Source organism: Plecotus auritus (assembly GCF_963455305.1).
Source record: "Plecotus auritus genome assembly, chromosome: 1".
NCBI lineage: Eukaryota > Metazoa > Chordata > Mammalia > Chiroptera > Vespertilionidae > Plecotus > Plecotus auritus.
Genome location: NC_137770.1, coordinates 1,161,291 through 1,173,313, shown reverse-complemented (window position 1 = coordinate 1,173,313; position 12,023 = coordinate 1,161,291).

The following is a 12,023-nucleotide window of genomic DNA, read 5'->3' as shown; positions in this document are numbered from 1 at the left end:
AAGTCATGGCACATTGAAGTCAAACTGGTGAAAAAGATAAAATGTCCCAGGGCAGCAAAGAAACAACCACACCTGAGTCAAGAAACAAGATTAATAAAAACATCAAAGGTCACATGAAAAACTACCAAAACCAGAAGACAATGGAGGGACGACTCAAAGAGCTGAAGGAACATTGAAGGAACATCAACATAGAATTCTAAACTAACAGAATATCTATTTCAAAACTGGATGAAATAAAATTACAAAATATCTATTTTGTGAGATGCAGCTAGAGCAGTGCTTGGAGGGAAATGGACAGCATTAAATGCTTATGTTAGAAAAGAATGAAGATCTTTAAAGCGATCATCTAAGCCAGTGGTTGGCAAACTCATTAATCAACAGAGCCAAATATCAACAGTACAACGATTGAAATTTCTTTTGAGAGCCAAAAACTGACTTCTGCGCATGGGCCACGAAGTTTCAATCGCACTGTACGTGCGTGCCTGCACGTGGTATTTTGTGGAAGAGCCACACTCAAGGGGCCAAAGAGCCGCATGTGGCTCTCGAGCCACAGTTTGCCAAACACTGATCTAAGCCTCCACTTTAAAAAATTGGAAAAGGGTGAGAACCAATTTGGAGGCAGAGGTAAATGCATGTTCCCGCTGCCTCCCACAACCACATGAAATGCACAACTAAGATAGAGAACAACCATCTTTCGGGACTAGGGAGGTAAAGAAGAAAGCACACCGAGACTGGTAGGAAGGGTGGAGGTGGGAGCAGGCTGGTCCGACACCCACATGTGGCATGTTTTCAATTGGCAGAGATATCTCAGCTCTGGGGGCCTCCTGTGAGAAGCAAAGTGTCCCAGCACCACACCAGACTCCCAACCCAGGGATCCAGAGCTGGGAAGGGAGGTCCTCAGAACTTCAGGATGTAAAAACCAGCAATGATTGTCGCTGAGGGAAATGGAGGCAGCTGGAGATCCAAGCTGTTCCTCTTAAAGGGCCAGCACAGAAACTGACAGGGTCCCGCCTCCTCTGAGCTCCAAGGAGAAGATGGTGGAATTGGAGGATCCAGGGACATATGGGGAAGACCTGGGTATTCCAGCATTAGGGCAGGAAGGTGGGGTGGCTTTCTCCCAGACAGGGCTGCTCCCAGGGTTCTTTGATTCTGTGCTGGGACCTCCCCCATCGCATAGCTGCCTTGAAGCCATATCTGAGGTTCCATCAGTGTGGCTTCCACAGTTTGCTCTGCCCTGCTGATTCCCTGAGAACCCACCCCATCCAAATTGCAGCCCCACCCAAGGTGTTTGCAGCAGCCTTTCCATGTGATTGGCTTGCCCTGGCTCAGGCTTCAGACTCCCCTAAAATCTCTCAAACTGGCAACAGCTGGCATCAGCGTGCCCCAAACCTATCAATAAGAGACCCAAGTCTGGCACTAGCACCAGCGTGCCTTGCTTCACAACTTGTCCTCGCCTAGGCACTTCCATGCCCAATACAAGTAGCAGCCATCTGCAGATCCCCCTGTAGGTCCTGCTTGGTGGTATTGTGGAGCGAATGCGAGTGAACGACCACTGGAGTCCAAACCAAATTAAAATTTAGGGAGCCTTTATTAGCCGGCCAGCTGGCCGGCCAGTCAGCCAGCCACTGCTCTGCCTTTCTCCAAGCAGGGAGTCCACATAGCAGCCCCGACCCTTTGTGCAGGACCACTTTTTAGCACATTAACCACATCCTGTTTTTGCAGAGCAAGTAACCCAAGACAAAACATTTTTTCCTAAGCAATGTCAGGATCATGCCATTGACGACCATGTTATTCACAGGGTCATCCTGTTCTTCAGAAAGCTGACAGTGTTCTATGACAGAAGGCCTACGTGCTGGGAAGGGGCCATGAGACCATATCTCAAGGCCTGGCCTGTTGTCAGTGCTGACAACTCTATCTGGGGCATAGTCCACGGCCTCTCTGGAATGGTAGTAGTAAGCATGCTCAAAAATTCCCACGCTCCAACAGGTGGCCCCAGGCAGTGGCTGACTTTGCATCTTCCAGGAGGACCTAGAGCCAGTGCACCCAGTGGACAGTTTCAGACCACACCAGATTACAACTCCACACATTCAGGAAAAGGAGGAGAAGGAGAAAGAAGAGGGGCAAAAGGAGGAGGAAGACGAAGAGGAGGAGGAGGAGGAGGAGGAGGAGAAGGAGGTGGAGCAGGAGGATCAGGAAAAGGAAGAAAGAGGAAGAAGAAGAAAGAGGAGGAGGAGGATGAGGAGAAGAAGAAGAAGGAGGAGGAGAAGGAGGAGGAGAAGGAGGAGGAGGAGGAGGAGGGGGAGAAGGAGGAGGAGGAGATATGACAGAGGATTAGCCAGTTTGGGTCAGTGGATAGAACATTGGCCTGGTGACCGTAGGGTTCCAGGTTTGAATCTGGTCAGGGGCACATGCCAGGATTTCGGGCTTGCAGAAGGTGGCTGATCAGTGATTCTCTGTCATCATTGATGTTTCTCCCTCTCTCTCTCTCATCATTGATGTTTCTCCCTCTCTCTCTCTCTCTCTCTCCCCCCTCCCTCTTTCTCTCTCTCTCTCTTTCCCTTCCTCTCTGAAATCAATAAAAATATAAAAATAAATAAAAATAAAATATGTGAACAAAATAATGGCAATTATTACATATGTATAAACAAATCTAAGAACCAAAATAAACAAATAAAGTATCTAATTAACTTATAAATAAAATAGAACCTGGTGCATGGAAACATGGAACAGAATGACCAAACTCAGAGGGAAGAGGTAGGGGAGAGTGGAAAGGGATGAAACAAAGAACTCATATGCATATGCATGACCTACGGACACAGACAGGAGGGTGGTGAGGCAGGGGTGGGGCACGAATGGGGTGTAAGGTTGATATGGGGGTAAAAAGGGGGACATCAGTAATACTCTCAACAGCAAATTTTTTTTAAAGAAAGAAATTAGAAAAGAATGATCAAAATCACCTAAAATCAAGCAGAAGGAAGGGAAAATAAAAGTGAACAGAGATTAATGAAATCAACAGACAAAAATGATAAAAAACCAATGATGCCAACAGCTGAATCTTTGAAAAGATCAATAAAACTAACTCAATGCTAACAAGACTGACAAAGACACAAATGACCAATGTCAGAAATTTATTAGGAGATATGAACACGTTCTCCATGCATTCTTATGAGACCGGCATTCTTTGTGCAGTCAGTACAGAGAAAGAGTAAACTACAGACCGAAATCTCTTGTTAACATATTTACTAAAATCCTCATCAGAAGATGAGCCAATCCTACCAGCAATATAATAAAATTATACTACACCATGACCAAGCAGGAATTATCCCAACAATTCAAAGCTGATTCGACATTTTTACATCAACCAATGTAATCCACCAGGTCAACTGGGTAGAGAAGAGAAGTCACATGGTCATTAAGATCGACACAGAAAAGTGTGTGACAAAGCATAGCACTCATTCATGATCACACGCTTAGGGCACGGGGGATAAAGGCCCTTCCTCACTCTGGTCCTGGGACTCCTGTAGCTACTATCATACTTGATTGTGGGGAGTTAAATGATCCCCTCAGATGGGGACAAAGTCAGAAAGGTCCACTCTCACCACTTCTATTCACATTGTACTTGACGCTTTAACAAGGGCAAGAAGACAAGAAAAGTGCATGGAGACATTGCAATGTGAACCAACATACAAGGCGTCCCTCATTGCAGGGGACATGTTCATCTGTGAAGAGAAACCAGAAGAATCTGCTTCAGCATCACGGGTGAGTGTACAGAAACAGGGCTATTTGAGACGTATCCTCACGGCAGTGGTGCTGCCCGTGTGGGGCTGGCAAAGCAGCAGATAAGGGGACGGACTGAGTTCTTGTGGGAAACCATCCCCAGAAACACAGCTTCTCCCAGAGGTGCAGCCTCCAGGAGGAACTGGGCAGCACACTGGTCCCCAGAGTTCACCCCAAATCCCCTGCTGACTGGAGGGGCCACGCGTGTTTGCTCATTGAGCTGAGCCCACGGAACAGGACATCTCCCGCCTCTTTAGGACAGGAAGTAGGTTTGCACTGGGAGCCAGGAGCCCCCTGAAGCCTGGCTGCCCCCTTCCTCCCACAGAAGTGGGGAGAGGGGTGCCCCCTAGAGGTCACACTTCAGAGTGGGTTCCCAGGTCCCCAGAAAGCACGCTGGGAGTGAAGCTGTGGAGGCGCTCAGTGAGCTTCTAAACTGACATTGCACCCCACATGCGTGTTGAAGGGAAGGGGGGCGGAAGTCCCTGTCTCCTCCTTGCACCTGGGAAAACGGACTTTCCCTCATTTAGGTTTGTATTCCTTCAGCCTCACGGAGCCCTGACCAGCTGGCTAGGGCGGGTCCCCCACAGCGAGGCCCAGCATCCGCCTGCAGGAGAGGGGGTCTGGGTGGTTCTTCCTCTTTAAGTCTCTGGAGAGAGGTTCCGGCCCAGCTCCCCATGCACCCCTGTATCCTGGCCCCTGGGGCTGCCCTTCTGGGGGCCTCTCCATCCTGGTTCCCCTGGTTCTGGCAACACAGACAACCCCCAGGTCTTCTGTTCCCTGGCAGGACCCTGGATGCCTGCATGCGGTGCAGGGCCTCCACAGTGTTAACTAGACATGGGAGGAGGGGGCCCTACCCGTGTGGCTCAGTGGATAGAGCCTCAGCCTGCGGACTGAGGGGTCTCGGGTTTGATTCCTGTCAAGGGCACGGACGTCCATTGCAAGCTCCATCCCTGCCTGCAAGAGGCACCTACTCACTGTGTCTCTATGGGCTCCCCCTCTCCCCTCCCTTCCACTTTCTCTAAAAATAAGAGGGAAATATCCTCGGGTGAGGATGAACACAACTAACTGAATAAAGGAATCTTTTTTTTTTTTAATAGAAAGAAGGAAAGAAGTGGTAAGAGGTCACCCCAGAGCCCTCCCAGTGTTGGTCATTGGTTGAGCTTTGACTTATGAACCAAGAGGTCAGGGTTGGAATCCTGGTCAGGGCACTTGCCTGGGCTGCTGCCTGGACCCCCGGTGGGGGGCATGCAGGAGGCAACTGATCATTGATTCTCTCTCATCACTGATGTTTCCATCTCCCTCCCCTCCTTTCCTCTCTGAAATCAATAAAAATATATTTTAAAATAAGAATAAAAAATGGAAAGGAAGAGAGAAGGAAGGCTTCAGGGTGTCTGACCTGCCCATGCCCTCCCCCTCCCCAGCGTGATCGCACTTTCCAAGTGGTGGTGGCCGCCTTCCCAGAGGAACAAGGGACCACAGTCCCAGATTCCTGAGTTTGTCTGTCCTCACCCAGGGCTGTGGGAGGATGGACACAGGTGGCCGCTCTCCTCTGAGAAGGGAGGTGCTCACTTTCCCCCAAGGACGACGAGGTGCCTCAACTCTCTACCCAGGGTTTTGCTTCCAAGAGCCAACATATTCCTTTTTAATCTTTTTTCATCCTCACCCAAGGATATTGTTCCATTGTTTTTCAGAGAGAGAGAGGAAGGGAGGGAGGGGAAGAGAAAAACATTGATGTGAGAGAAACACATCAACTGGTTGCCTCCTGCACAGGCCTTAACCAGGGCAAGGGCCAGGGAGGGGTCTGCAACCTAGGTACAGGCCCTTGACAGAAATTGAACCCGATACCTTTTGGTTCAAATGCAACACTCTACCCACTGAGTGAAACCTACCATGGCTAGTACTCTATTTTAAATTTTAATTAATTAATTAATTAATTAATTAATTAAACATTTTTATTGTTGAAAGTATTGCATATATCCACTTTTTTTCAGCATCCTTGATTCCTTTCCCATCTAGGATCGCTGATAGGATGACAAGGTCAAACATGCAGCCCAGGGTCACAGCTGCACCTTATATGCACACTCCATGCAAATGGGGCTCTCCTCCTGCTCATAAAAGGGGGCCCTTGCCCGGCATGTTGGGGAGACACCCAGAACCCAAGTGCCTGAGACAGGACCCAGCAGTGCCACCATGGACTTGGTGCCAAGCTGCGTTTTCCTCCTGATCATTTCTCAAGGTCATTCTCAGGAGTGGGGAGCGCTGAGACCTGTGCCTGTGCCTGTGTGTGCTTCCATGTGACTCTAAGTCCCCCTGTGTCTCTGTGTTTGCAGGTGTCCAGTGTGAGGTGCAGCTGGTGGAGTCTGGGGGAGGCCTGGTACAGCCTGGGGGGTCTCTGAGACTCTCCTGTGCAGCCTCTGGATTCACCTTTGATGATTATGCCATGCACTGGGTCAGCCAGGCTCCAGGGAAGGAGCTGGAGTGGGTCTCATACATTAGTTGGAATGGTGGTAGCACAAACTACGCCGACTCTGTGAAGGGCCGCTTCACCATCTCCAGAGACAACGCCAAGAGCACGCTGTACCTGCAAATGAGCAGCCTGAGAGCCGAGGACACGGCCATGTATTATTGTACCAGAGACACAGTGAGGGGAAGTCAGTGTGAGCCCAGACACAAACCTCCCTGAGGACACAGCTGGGCTGGGAGCAGGGAGCATCCAGGACACCAGGGGGCGCTCAGGACCAGCAAACCTAGGTCCCAGCTCAGAAGCTGTCCCTGGAGGGGTTGTGGGTGCTTCCTATTAGGGTCAAGGCTTTCTTCCCTCCTAGTGTCCCCAGGGCAGGTCCTGCTTCCTTCTTTGTGTCTTTAATTAGATTCTCTGCAGGAAAAGAGCAGGAAGTGACTGTTTCAGATCTGGTCGAAGTCTCCTCTGCGCCCTTCCTGTCAGCATGTCCCTGATGGTCGCTCTCTGAGTTGACAAAAAAAATTGTAGGGAATCCTGTCCCTCACTGAGAGCGACGTTTCCCTCCCTCCATGCAGTGCTGAGTGGGGAACACGGAGTCCAGGCCCCAAACCTCACCTGAGGGTGATCAGCCCCTCACTCTGCCCCTGGAGGAGCCCTTTGGGGGCAGTTAGCCGCTTGCCTCTCACTGACATGGCTGCACAAGGAGGATTAGGGTCCGACCCCTGTGGGCGCTGCCTCTCTGTGAGCCTGGAAGCTCCCAGCTCTCCGTGTGCCCCAGATGGAGGCAGGAAGCCCTGCTGGGCCCTGTTCCCCGTGGGTCTCAGAACCTGGTCCCAGGGGACGGGTCCCAACACCTGTCCCGCTTCCCCTGGAGAACCACCTGCATCCTGGGAACCTGCTGAAGGGAGACCTGGTCCCACCCACCTCTGCTGTGCCTCCAGCTCCGCAGACTCCACCCCATCCTCCCCCTCTGTCCTCTGCCGCCCACACTCTCACCCCATGGGGCCTGCACAGGACGTCCCGTCTGGCTGTGCTCTGCCCTCCCCATCCCGCCCTGGTAGGTTTTACCTTAAATGCAGGCCCATGTCACCCCCTCATGCCCATCTCCTGTGCCAGGCCCTCCCTGAGACGCCAGGGCCAGGGACACTCAGCCGCCCTGCTGAGCCACCGGGCAGTGCCCTCGTGTGATGTCAGCCCGTGCGGGCCCCTCCTGTGTCAGGTGGAGACACAGCTGAGCACTGAGCTCAGAGCACCTCCAACAGCTCACACTTGGGCTGAGGAAACCTCCAGGGGCCCGTGAGCTGCAGAGCATCCTGGTGGACAAGCCTGTGGCCACTGGGGTCAGAGGGCAGTCAGGGAAGGGCTGGTGCCTGGTCAGCTATGATGTTACCAATGACCTGCTGACCAGAGCCCAGGTGCACAGGAAACTCTGTGAATCCTAAAAGTGCAGGGACAGCCCAGCCAGCATGGCTCAGTGGTTGAGCATCGACCTATGTACCAGGAGGTCATGGTTCAATTCCCAGTCAGGGCACATGCCCAGTTTACTAACAACATCTCCAGTGTGGGGTGTGCAGGAGGCATCCAGACAATGATTCTCTCTCATCATTGGTGTTTCCATGTCTCTCTCCCTCTCCCTTCCTCTCTAATATCAATTAAGAAATATTTAAACAAATCCTATATAATAAAGAGCTAATATGCAAATGGTGATGATGCCCTTACGCCATCACACAGTAATGGCTCAGACACTCAACACTGTGGAGAGAGGAATGGGGACCAGCCAGGCTGTAGCCCGGGAGAGGGACAAGCTGCCCACTCCACGGTCCCAGGTGCTAGTAGCTTAGGCTGCAGGCCAGGAGAGGGACAAACTGCCTGCCCTTCAGTTCCGGGTGCGAGGGGCTGCGCCTGTGGCCAGGGAGAGGGACAAGCCGCATGCCCCATGGTCCCATCGCCTGCGGCTGCGGCCGGCCTGGGTAAAGAAGGCCTGGGTTCTGGTGCCTGCGGCCGGCCAGAGAGAGGGAAGCCAAGGTCCCCAGTGCCTGCAACCAGCAACAGGAGGGGATACTGGGTCCCAGGTGCAGGGCAAGGCAGAGGCAATTAGGGGCGATCAGGCAGGCAGGCAGAGGTCGTTAGGGGCAATCAGGCAGGCAGATGTAGTTAGGGGTGATCAGGCAGGCAAGCAAGTGAGAAGTTAGGAGCCAGCGATCCCCAATTGCAAGAGGCAGTTGGACATTCCCCGAGGGGTTCAGGATTGGAGAGGGAGAGGCCGGGCTGAGGGATACCCTCCTCCCCCCCCCACCCCGGCATGAATTTCATGCACTGGGCCTCTAGTTAGTAAATACATAAATGAAAACGTAGCCGGTTTGATTCACAGAATGGGCATATATGGAAGGCAACTGATCAATATGTCCCTCACACATCAATGTTTCTCTCTGTCCTCTCTCTCCTTCCCTTTCCTCTAAAAAATCAATGAACATATCCTCAGGTGAGGATAAAGAAAACAGTATCTATATCTACACATATGTGTACATCCACAAATACATCTACATCTGTATATCTATATCTGTCTCTACACCTATATCTATTTCTAGAGCTATATCTACATGTCTATCTATATCTATATCTATATCTGTATCTGTATCTATATCTATATCTATATCTATATCTACATCTATATCTATATCTATATCTATATCTATATCTATATCTATATCTATATCTATATCCATGGAAACACAGCCTCATTGATTTTATCCTCAAAGGAGTCACTGATTGTGCCCACATCCTTCTTCCTGACCACCTTCTGCAGCACAGCCCCTGGTGTGGAAGAAGAGGTCCCTGGGCACAGTGACCAGGACCCCAAGGAGGGCCTGGTTCTCTGAGGACACAGTCAGCACCTCCTTCCAGGAGAAGCCCCAGATACAAGGACCTCCCTCACCTCTTGCCCTTTGTATGTGCAGACACCTCCCCTATGCAAATGCCCACACGGCCACAAGACACACACACAGTTGGCGTCCACTTAAATGCAGGGCCTCCTCACCCCGGAGAATACTTTCTGGGGGACGAGGACCTCACCTGCAGACATGACTCCCCTGTGGCTCTTCCTCTTCCTGCTGTCAGCTCCCAGATGTGAGTGACTCAGGGCTTAGACGTGAGGAGATGGGGACCCTGCATCTGAGCCCAGGACTCACTGTGTTCTCTGTCCCAGGTGTCCTGTCCCAGGTACAGCTGCAGGAGTCGGGCCCAGGACTGGTGAAGCCCTCGCAGACCCTCTCCCTCACCTGCACTGTCTCTGGATTCTCCATCACAACCAGTCCTTACTGCTGGGACTGGATCCGCCAGCCCCCAGGGAAGGGGCTGGAGTGGATTGCAGCAATATGTTATGAAGGGAGCACTTTCTACAGCCCCTCCCTCAAGAGCCGAACCTCCATCTCCAAAGACACATCCAAGAACCAGTTCTCCCTGCAGCTGAGCTCCGTGACCACCGAGGACACGGCTGTGTATTACTGTGTGAGAGACACAGTGAGGGGAAGTCAGTGTGAGCCCAGACAGAAACCTCCCTGAGGAGACAGCAGGGCTGGGCTGCAGGGTGAGCTTAGGATACCAGTGGGCGCCCAGGACCAGCACAGGGCCCTGACCAGGAGCCTGTGGAGAGTTAAAAAAGACACCTTTTCCTGTTCCTCTTAAAATAGTTTTGCTCTGAGGCTCAGCCACAGAGCTCACAGGAAGCCCTGTCCTAGGTATAGTTTTAGGGATTGTGTTTGTGAACAAAAAGGGGGCTCTGTCCTAAATCTGACAGAACTCAGTGACTGACAGGACCCTCACAGGTGGCTCTGATCACACATTCCTACCTGGGCAGGTCATGGTGAGCACTCATGCCCCAGGCCTATGACTTCTTTTCTAAAAGGCTCCTCTTTGCCTGAAGCACCCCGTCCATGGTTCCTGTGCATCTGGGTTAACACACCTGTGACATCAGCATGACCACCCTTAGGAGAGCACCTCCTGTTCACTGTCCTGTCACCCAGTCCCGCCTTGCTCTCTCCCACCTCCATGTCACTCCTCACCTTCCCTCCTTCACTGCAAATGCACAAACGCAGCTGCAAACCGATATTCTCCGGAGCATTGGAGGTCTTCCTCCCCAACAGATGTCGTCAGTTTGACTGAAATAAAATCTTATGAACATGCTCTCCATGTTTGGACATTTCTTACACCAACGTGTTGTCTTTTCTTCGTTTACCACACACGTTCACACACGTTCCTCCCGTGTGGGGAGGGAGGTGCACACAATCATAAAACCTGCTGCCTCCACACTATGGTGGTGGTGACTCTAAGGAGTTCGCACCCGTTGGTGTGGGGATGACGCTCCAACCACTGAGCCCACCAGCCATCTCCATGTGTAAATGATGGAAACTCTCCCCTGTGAGAGGCTGGGAACAGGGCTTGTGCACACGACCAGCAGGGAAGTGGAGGGAAATGTGTGCTTTGGGGAGGCAGCTGTGTGCTTGTGAGAGTGGCAGCAGGTTAGAGACGGAGGCTGCGGCCACAGCGTCCAGCCCAGCCTCTCCTGCCTCCTCACAGGCACATGTTAGAGTTTTGTGGACGATCTGATTGAGGAAAATAACCTGGAGAATCTTTCAGCTTCAAAATAAAAGCATCATCCAATGCAAATTCTTATTCCCAAACCCCAGAAAGCAACATGGCCCATGGCGGGTGAAGGGGAGCGAGAGGAAGCCCCATTCACGCGCCTCTGGGGAGCACCCCTGGGTCCTCATCAAAACCCTGAGGAAGGAGGAATCTCAGTCCTGGAAGCTGACCCCAAAGGAATGGGGTCAGGGTGACGGGTCTCAGGAAAGGACGGAGGGAGGGCGGGTCAGGACGGGACCCCCTTGAGGCCAGCATCCTTGAGTCCTTTCCCATCTGGGTCGCCCCTAGGATGACAAGGTCAGGCATGCAGCCCAGGGTCACAGCTGCACCTTATATGCAGACTCCATGCAAATGGGGCTCTCCTCCTGCTCATAAAAGGGGGCCCTTGCCCGGCATGTTGGGGAGACACCCAGAACCCAAGTGCCTGAGACAGGACCCCAGCGGCTCCACCATGGACTTGGTGCCAAGCTGCGTTTTCCTCCTGATCATTTCTCAAGGTCATTCTCAGGAGTGGGGAGCGCTGAGACCTGTGCCTGTGCCTGTGTGTGCTTCCATGTGATTCTAAGTCCCCCTGTGTCTCTGTGTTTGCAGGTGTCCAATGTGAGGTGCAGCTGGTGGAGTCTGGGGGAGGCCTGGTGCAGCCTGGGGGGTCTCTGAGACTCTCCTGTGCAACCTCTGGATTCACCTTCAGTACCTACTGGATGAGTTGGGTCCGCCAGGCTCGAGGGAAGGGGCTGGAGTGGGTATCAGCCATTAATGGTGGTGGTGGTAGCACATATTATGCCGACTCTGTGAAGGGCCGCTTCACCATCTCCAGAGACAACTCCAAGAACACGCTGTACTTGCAAATGAGCAGCCTGAAAGCCGAGGACTCGGCCCTGTATTACTGTGCTAGAGACACAGTGAGGGGAAGTCAGTGTGGGCCCAGACACTAACCTCCCTGCAGGAAGATCTCTGACCACCAGGGGGCACTCAGGGTGCCTGAACCCAAGGACCATCCCAGCAGCAGGTGCAGTTGGAGGTTCAGGCTGGTTCCTGTGTGGTTTCCTCCTCATGTCACAGTTTCCCTCAGGGAACCTCTGGGTCCTGATTCAGCACTTACCTCTGACGTCTGAGTGAGAAAGTCTGTTGTGAAGAGAGACAA